Raw genomic sequence first — 16,493 nt, forward strand, 5'->3', positions numbered from 1 at the left:
GCTGAAGCACAAGAGTGTTGACTATGTTGGGCTAGAATGGTTTGGGCTAATTTTGAGTGTGCAAGGAGAGGGAGCTCCTCCATTGGCTGGGGGTACAGAGGCTAGTTGAAAATAACTAAAAATTTTGATTATTTTCTAATTATCTACTAATCCTAATTAACTAGATAATGGGCTCATAAACTTGATGGATTCTAGGCTTGGCTCTGATACCATGTTAAAATTACAGTAATGTGATGAGCTATGGTGGATTAAATGCTAGAATCAACATCATTAACAAAGTGATTAGTAAATAATTAAGACGTGATTAGTGAGTAATTAACAAATAGCTTAATGTAGGCATGGATAATCAAAAACCACCAAATTCTCATTAGGCCAATGCCTCAATTTATAGAGTTTACATCCAAGCATCTAATCCCATTGATTTCTCCTTGATTCACTCCACCTCTTTTGCTTGATTCTCCTTGATTCACTCCACCTCTTTTGCTTGATTCTCTCCACCTCTCCCAAAATATCTCCACACTTCCTAAATCTTCTCATGCTACCCTTTATTCTCTCCCAGTAGATTCTTCTCACCTTTTCATAGGTTCTCTCACATTTACAGATTCTCTTTTACAACCTCTAGCCAAGGGCTTGTTCCCGCGCACACCCTATTCACTTGTATATTTCAACATCCTCCTCGTAAGTCTTGACCACTCTAGCCTTGGTGGCCCAAGCGACAGTACCCCAAGTGATAATCTAGGTCAATGCCCTATCCATAGCAAAGATGCGGAGAATTTGCTGAGCCTTCGGACGGGCAATCCCAAAGGCAATGTTGCTTTGTTGAGACTCCTGGGGGTGGCCGCATTAGTTAGGTCTGCACGACCTCATTCACAAGACGGTCAAAATGCTTTCCCAGCATTCTTGACATAAAACAGTCATTTAAAAATAGGGCCTTGGGCAAGCTACTGGTTGTCCTCTGCCGACTGCCAGCAGCCAAGTACCCACTGCTAGACTCTTGTGTGCCGTCAACCAGAGGAAGAGAATGATATTCCTTTGCCAAAAGCTGTCCCAAAGCCTTTTCCAGAAATCTGAAAGGAATCGCTGTGATGATAGGCTCTGAGACTACCAGTGTGCTGCTGTTGTGCTGGTGTGCCATCTATCTCCGAAATCTAGATCTTGTGGCCAAGCCTTGCTGTATATGCAAAGAAAGGGGCATCTAGAGTCTCCACCCAGTTTGTGGGATCATGCTATGTCCACTCTCTCGGATCTCACTATAGCTACATGAGAGGTCGGCATTCCCAAATCCATAACTGCCAAAATCTCTCCCTGGCCACCTTGGCCGTTGCTAGATCTATGTGCCATCATGCACGTGCCCGAAAACCAATCACTCTCACCCTCTGCAAGGTGCAGCAGCTAAAATCCTCTAAGGGGTGCTCTAATCTCTCTAACCTAGCATGTAATCCAATAGAAAAAATGAGCAAACAACTGTCCTCATCTGCTCCATAGACCACTACGAGAATATCATGTCTGGTGAACGTGCCTAGCCACATCCCGGGGGGGTCGGGTTTGGAACTCCGGAGGAATAGCTGAGTCAATGTCAATGCTGAGCTTGTCTCTACCCCGGGCCTCTCTCCTGCTCCTCTTGAGGTAACTGCCTGTGTGCAACCCAATCTTCAAGAGACCTGGTTGGTCCCATGCTCAAGGTGCCCCAGGTTATGTGCGGTCGAGCCGCTCTACCCTTATGTCTTAGTCAAGCTTAGGAAATTCCCTTGATGGCAAATAAGACTAATTATATTAGTCTCAGATCTTTGTAATAAAACTCGTCCTTGTAAATATTTGGAAATAAAATGATTTCAATGTTTTACTCTCCAAAAATAAGCATTGTACAAATATGAATCTTGTAATCTTAAACATTGTTTTTACAATGATGGCCAAGACGATCACCCTCCACTTCCCAATGCGCTTTACACTGATTGCTTGCATATGCTTATCAAGCATAAAAAGCATAGCGTGTTAACGTGCTCACCTTTGTGTAACATTTTTTTTTATAAATATTCTTTGTTCTCTTAGGGCTCCTAGGGAAATGAAGCTGCCTATAGCTTAAATGTAGGGTTCATAATCGCCCAGCTAAAGCTTGTGTGTTGAAAATGCAGGTTGCTTGCAATCTGACTTTGCATATGCTGCAATCGCATGCTACTTGCTTACTTGTTGAAGCATGTAGAAGTGTGCTAAGTGAGTGGATAAAGTGTAGTGTTGGGCTACCTCTACTAGTGTGAGGAGAGGAGCCAAGAGAAAAATACATGTTTTGATAAGAGGGAAAAAAAGCATAAGGAGTTTCGCCTAATTAAATTTTTTTAAGGATTATTGGTCAGCAACATTTTTGGTAAGAGAGAGGATGGGAATAGGATAAATTATGGAAAGCATGGTAAATATACTTATCAACCCACAAAGGTGAAATATGGGGGTTCCGCTGTAGTTTCTAAGACTGATGGTAAGGGTAGAGCGGTCCACAAAGGTGAAATATGGGGATTCCGCTGTAGTTTCTAAGACTCTAAAAACTGATGGTAAGGGTGGTAGACTCTGGATTGGGGTAGATCCCAACACAGCTACTCTATCAGCATGTAAGATCTGCATCACTTGGTCATACACCCAACGATCTTGAGGTATGCAAATCCCATCTATAGTCACAGAGGTGTCAGCCCTGGGGGTACGTTGACGAACCAAAATAAACGGATCATCTTTAACTTTTCAATCCAACGAATCCGCTTTAGGTCGGTGGTAAGGTTCCCAATTCAATCTGATCGGATGAAGAAATATCTCGGCCCATGACTCCAAAAATCTCTACCCCATCCTCTTTCAATACGAGATAAATAAGGGAGGGACATCTTCTCTAGTATCTGCACCATGGTGTCTCGAAACTTGAAATTTGAGGAGTGACTAGCAGTCTCGAAGATGCATTGGAAAACTAGAAACTTCGAGTAGGCATATTCTTCTTCCTACAATCATTCAAACATCAATTCAACTTGTTTGTTTTAGTAGGATGTTTTTATTATTTAGCATTATGTTAGGTAAAACATTCATTTGCAAAACAATCCTTAAAATGGCAATTGCTAGGAGTTAAGATCGGCTCTGATACCAATTGTAAGGTTCTCTCCTTCTAAAATGGGGGAAACACTTAAGATAGTCCACTAAGTCTTAACTTGGAGAAAATTTCCTATTCATTGACAACTTGACCATGTAGAGATTCAAGGATACGATTCATAGGTTAGACCTAGTTCTATCCCGTAGGGGGAGCGTGATCTTCTAAACATCAAATCACCCATAGGGTAATTGATCATAAATTGGGCAACTACTAGACTTGATTTCTAGAGGAAACGCTTTTTTCCTCATCTATGCAAGGCACAACCGCTGGCCTAGTCTTCTAGAATAGAGTTGCCTAAGAACCTATTTATCTAGTGTATGGCTTTCACTTAATCTATTGGAAAGCTACCCGACTAATCGGGTACACCCGTCCATAGGATAGTGCCGTCGGGGCATTCCATCCTCCCACTTTCCACCCTACTCACACGTCAATTTGTTTTCTAATTAATCCTACCACACTGTTTGACATAAATAAACATGTTCTTTAATTAAGGCCCTTTTTCACAAGGTTTGTCAAAACAGCCTTTTTACACAATACAATCATGCCAAAGACAAGATATATATATAAAAAGTTTATACATGAATCAATTCCATGCAAGAAAAATCGGCTCTCTTATTCTTATACTGCCAATGATCTAGAATTTGGCCTTCCAGTCTCTACATGCTGGGCAAAACCCTACGGGACCATACACCTCATCGTCGGTCGCCGTTGGCGAGGACTAAATCCAGCCTGTCGCCCTCTCAGGCTCCATCGCTTGATCCTCCTGCCCCTCACAGGGATGTCTGCACACTAGGGTGGGCTTATTCATCGCACTAGCCTGGGCCCTCAGAACTAGGCAGCATCATAATCTCTTGCCTCAATCGGCGAACCTTATTCTCCCAATGGTATGAGGGATACCTTGGGCCATTCCCGGGCTTTGCTAACGATGCCGCCCAGCTACACAGGCACCGAACGGAGTTAGCGTTGAAGCCAGGAAAAAAAACTTGCACTCTTTAAAGATAACAATTTCAATGCAATTTATTGAATAGCATTACGCAATTTGTAAAGATAACAATTTCAACGCAATTTATTGAATACAGCATCACATAATTCGTAACTTCATACAATTTTATGTCATTATTTTAAAAGGAAAAGATACACATTTATTAACACTAATTTAAGGAAAAACTCTTCTTAAAAAAATAACCAAGCTAACATGGCCACACCATTTCCTTGAGGAGCTTGAAAAGAGAGGGTTGGAGCCGCATTGGGAGCATCTTCCCTAATCTTGTTGTTGATCTCAATTCTAAGATCATTTGCTCACCGTATGAGTAAAAGATTATGGTGCACGAACCCTTTCTTAAGGCAAAAAACCCTTATTAAAGTCTACGCAAATGGGGGGATTGTGAGATGTCCTTAAGAGCAAAAACGTGGAGAGGGCTATGAGGGCTGCTGTAAGTCTCTTCACACGGGGGGAGGGGGGAGGGGGGGCGAAGAGTTAAGGGGGAAAGGTACGGTGTCGGTTGTCAGGGAAAGGAGTGGTACACGTACCTTATCTGGTCTCGGGCAACATGGGTGTCCACGTAGCAGTGCATGTGGACCACACAGTGGACGGCCGTCCTTTGGTTCTTGGGCGACCATCGTACGGGCACCCTAGTAAGTGTATACGGTCCAAATTTTGGAGCGGGATATCCAAATTTGGGGCGCCCGTCGCCTCGATTTGCGTGCCGGATCGCCTCGGGGGTGATTTTTTTTGTCCGGGAGGTTGTCTTGGTTGTTGTTGGGGTTCAGACTGTTCGTCAATCGAACACCCGGTCGTGCATTTATTAAGGTTTAAAGGTCACCGCTTTTTAACTAAAATGACTGAAATTTGCGTATTAGCTTGATCCGGTGTCCGTTTAGAGATACTGTAAAATCCTATAATAGGGTAAAATCGCACGCAGATTCCAAATTTGGGCTCAAAATTTAAAGATTCTAAGACTCAAATAATAAAATCATTGACTTTTATACCATAAAAACTCATAAATTTATCTATTACATGGACATTTCTTTATTAGCGAAGATGGGTATGTTACAGCCATATACAAGTTAGATACTCATTGTTACCTGCCTCCGAATTCTGATGGATTTCCCAGTCCATAATTTATCTAAATTTCATCTTTGAATTTAATTAAAATACTCATTAATTCTAATATGCTAGGAATTTCTCTTTTCCCATCTAAATGATGGAATTCCAAATGTCATAGGAATTCCTCTTTTAACATAAAAATGAATTACTAGAAATTTCTCTTTTTGCTAAATAACTATTTATACATAAACATAAAAATCAATTTATCCATGGTTATGATGAAAATTTTTCAATTAACCTAGGATGATTAATCCTAGAATATGGTAGGAAGTCCTCTTTTCATATTATGAATGAAAATGATTTGTGTTATTTTTTCAAAAAAGTTTACCATAGCTCCGCTGCTATTACCTGAGATAAATTTCAATAATTTTGAAAGCATAAAGTTTAGTAATACCATATGATAGAATAACTACTATTTGGATCAAAATCCAATTATGGACTTGATTCCTAAGTTTTTCATAAATTAAATAGCATAAAACCATTAAAAAGCCACTTCTTTGGCCTCTAATTTGACAAGCATAGAATTTACTTTCAGATTTGAGAATTGCTTCATGAGAAGCATCATTTGAAAATAGAATCATTTGAAAATAGAATAAGTCATAGGAATGATCATTCTTTGGGGGAGAGAGAGACATGCTTTAAAAAAAACATTTAATTTAAGCATAAATGGAAACTTTATAAAATTTATCACTAAAATTCATTAGAGAGATTTTCAATTGAATACTTCTCAAGCTTGAGAGGGGTTGAGAAGTGAGAAACATTTAGAAATTAAGAAAAAGACCATAAACTCACACTTTAACTCTTGTTTTGCTTGATTCTTTAGTCAATGTGGAGAGGCCCCCAACCAATCAATTGGTTAGTATGTTGAGGAAGGCTCCAAAGAAGGTTGAAGAGAGAGAGAAACTCCATTATCTCCAAATTATAGAGGATTTTTAGAGGATAATAGAAAATATCATTATTTCAGTATGATACTGGCATGGTATAGTTCTCATATTTATTTACAAAGGTCTAAGGATCTATTTATAGGTGAGGGAGGCCTCTAACCAAGTCCAACTAGTTTCTAGAATTTTCCAGGTTCAGTTTGGCTGAATTTGGACAAGATTTGGACCTAGTTTGGCTCCTTTTTATTTGGTTTGATCTAGGAGAGAGGAGAGATAAAAATATCACAATATTTTTGAGTTTAAAACTCCACCACACATGTGAAATAGGCGCCTCCTTGAAGAGCCCCCTTCTCCTTACCAAGGTGTCAAAAATGTATCATTATACTCAAAGATCTCATTTTTTTTAGTAATATTCATATTTTTTTACTAATAAACCTTGTACTCAGTCAACTCTTCATCTTATGTGGTCATTTACTCATTTTTGGGTATTTTTCTTTTATAAATTGGATTTATCTCCTTCCCACACGTGGATTGATCCTATTGGCCCATAGGAACCTTAATTGAACCATAATCCAAATTTTTTTGAAAATCTTGACCCTTAGGCTAAGGTCCTTTATACTTATTTTCAATTAATTCCAATTGCACATTGGAAAGTTCTTTTTGAATTTTTGTTTTAGGGGAAACCATTTTAGACACTAGGAGGATTTTTATATCCAAAAATATCTCAAATTTGGATTACCTCCCTCTAGACATTTTCTCTCTCTAGGCTAAAACAGGGTAAAACATAATATTTCTTTTATTTCAGAGAGGGGAATAATTATAAGATCAAAAGGGGAGGTTCTTACACCTGTACACCTCAAAAGCTGGAGGGAGGAATCTTAGAGAGAGAGAGGTTCTTACACCTGTACACCTCAAAAGCTGGAGGGAGGAATCTTAGAGAGAGGTATTTTTGTGGTTTTGCGGGCGATATGGTGCTTGCATGTCTAACGTAAGTTTGATTATGCACCAAATCGCACTTATTATTATAGAGGTCGTGTTGGTGTGGTCTAACATAGGACATACAAAAACACACACACACACACACACACACACGCACGCACGCACACACACACACACACACGCATGCACGCGCACACACACACACACACACACACAGAGGGGGGGGGGGGAGAGAGAGAGAGAGAGAGAGAGAGAGAGAGAGAGAGAGAGAGAGATTGTGTTATGTCTCTTTCTACCAAGCTAATTGGTAGATCATGGCGAGAACAAAGGCCATTGCAAGGAGATAGGGTAAGGGGCCTAGATTGGCCGCAAAGGCTGCCTCTCAGAAGAAGCCAAGGAAAGGAAAACCTATCCATATTTTGAAGCAGGCCAGAACAAGGAGATTTTCACAGAACTTCTACATTCTGAGGGAGATTAGGAAGGCGTAGAATGTGTAGAGTTATGTGTTCCCATGCTCCCTTTCCAAAGGGGTTGCAGGTCTATATGTGAGAACTGGAGCCTATCCGTAAGGTGGAAGAGGACAACCTTGCTTTGTCTACAGGAGGCTGTTGAAGACTTTCTCATAGAGTACTTTAATGACCTATGTGTTCTGTGTGCCCACACATATAGGATGACTATAATGCCCAAGGATAGTGAGACACTGAAGAGGCTTAGGTGGAGGTATGAGAAGCTTCTACACCACCCTACAGAGCTTATAGACCCAAAGATGAAAAACATCCTCATGATTCCACCATCAAGAGCTCCTAAAGATAAAATAAAAATTATAGATATTACACATGATATTAACATAAGAGCCAGGGCAGAACAGGAGGCTAGACGGGAGGAAGAGCAGAAGGAAAGAAAAGACAAGGATCAACAAGTAAAATGAAACCCAAAGAATCTCCAAGAATAGTACATCAAAGAAACAAAAGAGTTGGAGTCAGTCAACCTAGAGATACTAAGGAGCTTGCAGAGGAGCATTTTTGTCTTCGTGAATATGGAAGATGGTGAGCGATAGTTCTCTCTTGACATCGTGGATGTTAGAACTTTGATGGATAGGACATCACAGATCACAGATACTATCCTATACGTCTATTTTTAAAGTAGGTATCCAAATTGCATTTTCTGATGATATGGTCCTTCCATCTTTAGTTCTTCCCTTTTTCCTCAATTAGTTACCCTTGTTTTTGCATTTTAATAAAGTGCCAGCTTCCACGTGAGAGCCACTCTGAGGTGTTTATTCTCAACTCTCAGCCTGGCACCATTGCTACTACGAAGAAGGAGTACTTCCTAGCAAGAGATTCAAAAGTGGTTCACCTATTTGAACATGCTGGTATTAATTTTTCCATACAAATCAGGGTATGTTACTCCTCTATCGTGTTAGTTATATACATCTAATAGATAGGGAATGCCTTAGTTTTAGATATTTCTGCTTTTGCAACAACAAGAACCATTGGAGCCTTGCCATTATAGAATTGGATAAGAGAATCATGTGGACTCTTAATTCAGTACCAAGATCACATCCTGAGTTAGGCCTATAAGTAAACATTCAAAGCACCTTTCTCTAGTATCTATGGCTCCTTAAAGTTGGCAATGTATCTTATTGTAAAAGCTTATTTATTATGCAGGTGTATAAAAAGGCTTCTTCATGTGCTTGGTTCCCTATATGGAGACTATGAACTGTACAAATAAGAGGTCAAGCCTGTTCAAGTGCCCAAGCAAGGAGACTCACACTCCCGTGGTGGATGGAGATCGATTATACATGCAGAATATATTCTCCAGAGTCTCCTCTCCATGAATCTCTTCATGTCCAAGGTAAGTGGAAGAATCATCGGGTGTGGACATTGATTTATCTAGATTTGTGGTTTGACATTGTGAATTTTGATTTTTCAGACCGCATTGCAGAATTATGATAGGAACTATGTGGAGAGGTATAGAGTGACCATGATACGATTAATACTAAAGAATAGCACAGAGATGTCTGAGGAGAACCAACTAGAATTCCCCGATCTTGCAGATATCGAGGTGCTCCTTCATGCTGTAGGGGGCGACAAGCCAAAGCCTCTGAGCACATAGAGGCAGAGCCAAAGTCAAATGTGGAGGTTAACATTGAACATCCCAAGGCTGATGAGGTAGAGCAAGCTGAAGAGGCAGAGCCAAGGCTTGAAGAGAAGATAGACGCGAAGCAAACTGCAGAGGCCGAGCGCCGAGACCTAGTAGGGAGGCAAACAATGAAGAACCTAAGTCTGATGAGGATGCCAAGGCTAGTGAGGATCCCAAGCTTAATGAAGATCCCAAGCCTAATTTACCTAATGTTATGTAACCAACTCAATTTTAAGAATTGTTTCTATTAGCTATTTTTGTATCTTAACAATGATTATAAGTTTTAATCATATTTAGACTGATTAGAATTATGTCAATAATGGTTCCAAACGCTGAGGAGGCTTATCATCTTGAAATTAAAGTGTGTCGGTGTGTCTTGATAATATCCTTCCTTAGCTGTTGTTGTAAATTACATTTCCCTCGTATAGAAACAATTGTAACCAATGTTGAAGCTTCATCAATCACTTCAATGTCTATGACTTTGTCATCCATTGCACTTGCGGCTTCCTGATCCTTTGGTATCGACTCTCCATTGATGTAACGGGACCTGCTATACCAAAAGGACAAGATAAAAGTTTGAGTTGCAATCATGTACTTCGCAGCTACTGTCTCTAGTGCAATGTTACAATGGATATCGTCAAGAACTTTACTCAACCATCCCTCATCAAGAAGTCTTGCTAAGAGGAATGTGTCCAAATCTTTGCAGACAAGCATGGTTCTCGCTATCTTCACTTGAAATAAGGTGAAAAGTTTCATGAACACAGTAATTGGGAGGTAAACAATATTTTTTACTACACGATTAGGATTGCTCCCTCGTAGAGAGCGTTGCACATCCTTGAAGAGCTTGATCTTTGTTGACTCCATTACTGAGGGGTCTAGGATAGGCCAATCCATGTAGTTCCACTCAGCTTACAAAGGTAGCTCTTCCAAGCGGCCATGATTGTGTTTCTTGTTGAGCAAATGGTAGAAATGATCATAGAAAAAGATTCCTGCATCTACAAGGCTTTTGTTGCTCCTTCCCTCATACTGTAGCCGACCAATGTGTGCGTGAACCACATTCATAATTCCAATGATGCATTAAACTGGCTCTCACTCCTCATATGATGAGGGTACACATCTGCAACCATAAACATGGACAGTTGACACATTTCATTAGACCATTATGAGAAAATGAAAGATTAACAAGCGATAGATTAACTTCCAGTTTGGTCTATGCAAGGGCAATTTTATGTCATCTAGATTCTCAAGCACAAGCTCATTATGCATATATATATGCTGCACTAGGACTTCCTTGATGGTTGTCCTTCCAGTCTCTATTTTGAAGTCTTTTACTCTTCCTTTCCATGACGCCCTAAGCTTGTCTTTCTTCTCTTCCTTGACTGCATAAGGACCCATGTGCCCTTGGTGATTAGCACTTCAGTCCACTAATTTTGCACATTGAGAGAGTTGGATACAAGTATTGGAAACACTGATGATCTTGGTCTCCTTGCCCTAGGAATTGAATCATCTATGATAGCATTAGTGGGGCAAAATCGGGATGATATAAAACGAGATTTGCTACCCATCTTTTCAAGAAGGAATGGAGTACAAAAGCCTGAAGCTTTCGAAAATGGACTACAACAAAAGAGCGTGAGATATTGTTTAAGTCCAAGATGAGAGGGAGGTAATTTTCCCTCCTTTGCAAAAAGGTGTATTTAATAGATGGATTCGAATAGAAGTTTCCCTCCCTACAAAAGTGTAGGTGTGTTTAATGCATTCGGGTGTGAAAAGTGCCTATCAAGTGTAAGTAGAGTACATTTTGAGGTGAAAAAGAAGAGTTTTTTTATTTAGAAAAAATAAATAACCTATTTTTCAACGTAACGTTACCTTCTTCTTGATTGGATGCGCTTCTTTTTCTCTCTCTACTAAAAGGCCTTTTCGAATGACCTCCAAAATGTCCTAATGTTTGTCTCGCATATCTTGGTAGCGATGGTTGGGGCTCTTCATCTTGGTAACCTCATTCACCAACACATATTTGTGACTATGCCATTCACCATAACATGGGTGCTCTCCTTAATTGGATGCAAAATGATGAGTGCATTGTAGGTGTCGATTGGGCTGAGGCTTTTATGGTAAGAAAAGCTTAATTGCAACAACTTCTCTTGCTAATACTCTATAATTCCATTATTTGACCAATAGCTTGTAAAGTAGAGAGGAGTCACTAATCCTCCTTGATGGGTTGATGCCAAAGGAGAAGAGGACATCCTTCACAAAATGAAGGAGGAGAGGATAGGGATGGTCATAAAGAGTAATTTTCAACCGACACTATATATGTCTTTGTAGACCTTTTGAGATGCATAATATAGTTAGTCTTTTGTAGACTTTTGATGTCATTTTTGTGATGATGAAGAGTACCCTTCAGCAAACACTATACTTCTCTTTTCTAAACCGTGGATGCATATGTCATTTTTGTGCTCCTCATTGTATCTTGACAAATAAAAAGAATGGTATGTTACTATATCCCTTTACATTACCTTTGTTTCTCTCCCTCATCTTCAAAAAATCAACATACATAACTTTAATCACATTTAAAGTGGTATTTGTTGCCTACAAAAAGTAGGATAACCGGACTCCCAATAGCCATGTTATCTCACTCTGTTTTTTTTTTCTTAGCCCTAAGCATCAGTAGAGATGTCTTCAATTTTGTATAAGCAATATGCATCGAAAAGAATGTTACGAAAAATATACAAATTTAAATAAAACATACAAAATAAACAAACTTTAATAAAACATTTACGTGCCATGATCGTGGTAGATAGCACATCATGGAAAATATATATAACGATCATGATATAGTACATTCATGTTTTACTATAGTGATATATCACTTTTGTGCTTTTTTAGAACTATCGTGGTATAGCTTGTTTGTTCTTTTTTTAGCACTATAGTGATATAGCACATTTGTACTTATGTAGCACTATCGTAGTATAGCACGTTCTTGCTTATGTAGCACTATAATGATATAACATGTTTATGCTTTTCTCTATAGCACTATTGTTATGGTATAGCACATTTGTGCTTCTCTGTATAGCACTATCATGATATAGCACATTCATGCTTCTCTCTTTAGCACTATTGTGATATAGCATATTCGTTCTTCTCTCTATAGCACTATTGTGATATAGCACTATCGTGCTTCTTTCCTATAGAAGTATTGTGATATAGCACATTTGTGCTTCTCTCTGTAGTAGCACTATCATGATATAGCACATTCATGTTTTTGTAGCACTATCATGATATAGCACGTTCATGTTTTTGTAATAGTACTATTATGATATAGCACATTTTTGCTTCTGGCTGCATATCACTATTGTGATAGCATGTTCATGCTTCTCTCTATAGCGCTATCATATTATTTCATGTTCATGTTTTTATAGCACTATCGAGGTATTGCACATTTTTGCTTATCATAATATAGCATGTTCGTGATATGTGCATGTAAACATGATCGCTATATAGCACATTTAGTATATACCACAATCATGAAATGGCAATATATTATAATATAAATTATGTTTTTTTATTCATATTTATCTATACAGTAATAATATATTTAAAGCTTCCAACATGTTATCTAGGTGACAACTTCTTGTGCTTTCCCAAGGAGAGAGAATTTCTCTTGGGTTATATACAAGAAAAATGATTTAAACTCTCTGTTAGATCGCTTCAGGTTAGTATACTGCTTTTGTATGTTCTAAGCAGCTTTAATGTCCTTATAGACCACATTTAGTAATCCATCTTATTTAGAATCTACTTAGACACTTCCACTCTTTGATCAGTGGATTGGACCAATTCAATAGCATTAGGAAATCTTGTCCATAGAGTGCCTTAAATGGACTCATCTTGATGCTTTAATGATGAGAGGCATTATAAAAGAAACTCATTCTGATGCTTTAATGTGATGAGAGGCATTATAAGAAAACTTTACCAAATGTAGATACTTCATCCATCTTATGCTAAGGCCATCTCCATGTTCAGTATGACTTGTAAATAAAACCATTAAAGTGGGATTGAATAAAAAAGGACCATAGTTATGGCATATGAAGAGGGATCTTACATTCTCCCCCACTCAAAGATCTAAGATTTCCTCATCTCACACAAATTAGGGATAGTCTTTCTTTAATACATCCTCTTTCTATTAAATGGCATCCTTAGTTGTGGGATCCGTGCACCGGATTCTCGATTGCTAGCAGTGGAAGCAGCTCCCTCTTGCGCGGGGCAGGGTTTCCCACTCGGGGCCTCGCCCTCGAATGTCCGGGCATGAGACTAAGCTGGTGGTCATTCCAAAAACCAAAACCGGGAAAATTTTCCATGCTCGAAAAACGGGCACGAGATAGAAGGAAAACTATTACAGACTTAACTTGAAGGAATCAACGCTTTTTTCCTAATTGAATTAGGCACAGCCGTTGATCTATTCATTAGCGAAGTCTTCAGGCTTTTATTTAACTACTCGAGTTTGAGATGTGATGATATGTGAAAGGATGTGATGTGATGTTAATGGATGAGAATGAGATGTAGATGTAATGTAATGTGGATGGAATGTATGTGATGTGATGTGGATGCAATGAATGTGATGGATGTGAATGGGTGTAATGAATGTGAATGGGTGTGATGTGGATGTGAATGGATGAGATGTGATGTGAATGGATGAGAATGTGATGTGATGATGTCTAAATGGATGTGATGCGATGTGAATATGAGATATGATGAGATGTAAATAGATGTGAGTATGATGTGATGAGACGTGAATGGATGAGATGTGATGTGGATAGATGTGATGTGATGAGATGTGGATCTGAATGAATATAAATGAATGTGATGTAATGTGAATGGATGGATGAGATGTAAGGTGGATGGATGTGATGTGATGTGGATCTAGGTAGGTGTGAATGGATGAGATGTGATGTGAATGGATGTGATGTGATGTGAATGAATGTAATGTGGATATGGGTAGATGTGAATGGATGAGATGTGATATAATGTGATTGGATGAGAATGGATAAAGGACAATGGGAATACATATGATTGGATGTGGAATAAACAATGTGAATTGATGTAGAAGAATGTGGAATAACAAGAAATGATGTGGAACAATGTGGAAAGATGAGAGTTCATTAGAAACTATATTTAGGAAACCTGTTTTTAAATGATTGTTTTATGTCAAGAATGCTGGGAAAGCATTTTGACCATCTTGTGAATAAGAGTCAACGGAGGATGTCTCGTGTAGCAAGGTCGACCAAGGTCTTGACCAGCCTCGGTTCGATTTAAATGGTGAGCTTCCGGTACCAAGGATGAGGGACCAAGCAAGCGGCCTATGAGTGAAGCACTAGGTGACCTGCGCCGCGAAGGAGCCTAGAGGGTGCTGTGACCATACGGTGCTCGGGCTCTGGGTCGCCGAAGATACCCACGCGTGCATCAAGGAAGAAAATGGAACAAGGAGTTAGAGTTGTTTTCTGAACTCGGGCATGGATTTGGTTGATTGTCCATGTTGGTCCTCAACAGATGAGTCCATGGCTCTTTTATATGGATCTATTGGTTGATCTTGCTGATCTTCAATAGAGAGTCCATCTGGATTTTCATAAGTGAATATATTTTCGGGTACTATAAGCTAGGAAATATTGAAAAGGCCCCTGAGTGGATAGGTGGTGAGCAATCTGGTTTCCGATGATGCCATAGGTGCACTGATGAAGGAATGATTGGAAATTAGAATTCAACCTGGATATTTTGGAGGATTATGATCAGTGATACTATGGTTTCATTAAAAGATTATTTTAAAGACAGCTAAATCTATGAAACAGGCAATTTCATATTGGGTGTGTAAGTGGTGTGACTATCTTGAAGTTTGCTTGAAGCGCCGCTAGGGGGCCTGGGAACTCTTTTCCTTGGTACCTGGGACAAAACATAACCAAATTCCTAAATGGATCCTATCATTCAGTGGTTGGGCGGTTGGCGGTGGTTGGCTAACCCATGGGACTGGATGTGGTTAGGCTGGACTGATGGATCCCTAAAATGAGACTCAATTTTGTTATGTTACGATAGATGAAGTAAATCTCGTCTTTGTTTTATGGAAAAGAATCACTAAACCATGGGATTGGATGGGGTTAGGCTGGATTGATGGATCCCTAAAATGAGACTCAATTCTGTTATGTTACAATAGATGAAGTAAATCCCAGATAGGCTTTGTTTTATGGAAAAGAATCAATGGTTGTGCCTCTCGGTGAGTCCATCCATTCCTTCCCTATGGATGAATGTGAGTCACACACCTAGGGAGAACCCTCAATCTCCAATGAATCTAGAGACATAGGAAGTCTCATAGCTGTACTGTCTATGCCTCTACAAAAGCCATTAGGGAAAATGTTCTGCAATTCACCAACCCTATGGATAGACATAAAAGAATGGGTAGAAGGCGGATTAAAGCCAGCCTAGATCATATGTTGTAAAAGCCACCAAATGAGTAGGTAAATTTGTATGTTTTGAGAATACTCAACCACCAGAGAGTAGCCAAAGTAGCTCCCTAGGATAGTAAAAATCAGCCCGACCATATCTAAAAGTAACCTCTGAGAGAGCTAGAGAGCAACCAAGCATAAAGTCCTTTGAGTTATCCACCCAAATTAGAAATGATAGAGGGTGAAAATATGTTATAAAACTCGCATATCTGACCACCTTGCAGTAGTCCAAGAAAATGATACCAAGAGAGGGTGTTGAGAAATGTGGTGCCAAAGAGCGCAAAGAAGAGGTGGGGAGTGAGAATGAGTAGCCAAGAAAGTGCAAAGCCTAGCATGAAGCCACATGAGGAAAGGGATTTATGTACAAGCCCAACCTCCTCATATAAAAGGGGGTCATTTCAAACAATAAAATCATATCACTTGCACACATCTCAAGCCTCTTTATGAGTATACGTCTTAATCTTGTAACCTAATTGTGCTTGAGTCTATTACATACACTCATCATTATGACTTCACCAATCTCAAATTAATCATGTTAATTGTGTTGTCATTAGTATAGGATTAGCATCTCATTAGGAAGTTGATTGTCGTTAGGAGAGTTTGACCCATGATTCTCCACAAGGACAAGAAAGATCGTACATCAGCTGAGTATCCACCAATCCAAGGCACTACAAAAGACTCTTCAGGTCACTTATGCAAGTCCTGATAGTTGTAGGACTGCACATACACTAGCTGAGAATAGAAGAGGAGCTTCAATATTTACCTGGAGAGAGTAGAATGCTTATCTACTGATTTACTACTAGATTTAGCTTGTGTCT

Source organism: Cibotium barometz, chromosome 41 (genome assembly GCF_041138505.1).
Source record: "Cibotium barometz isolate CiBa-2024 chromosome 41, ASM4113850v1, whole genome shotgun sequence".
Taxonomy (NCBI): domain Eukaryota; kingdom Viridiplantae; phylum Streptophyta; class Polypodiopsida; order Cyatheales; family Cibotiaceae; genus Cibotium; species Cibotium barometz.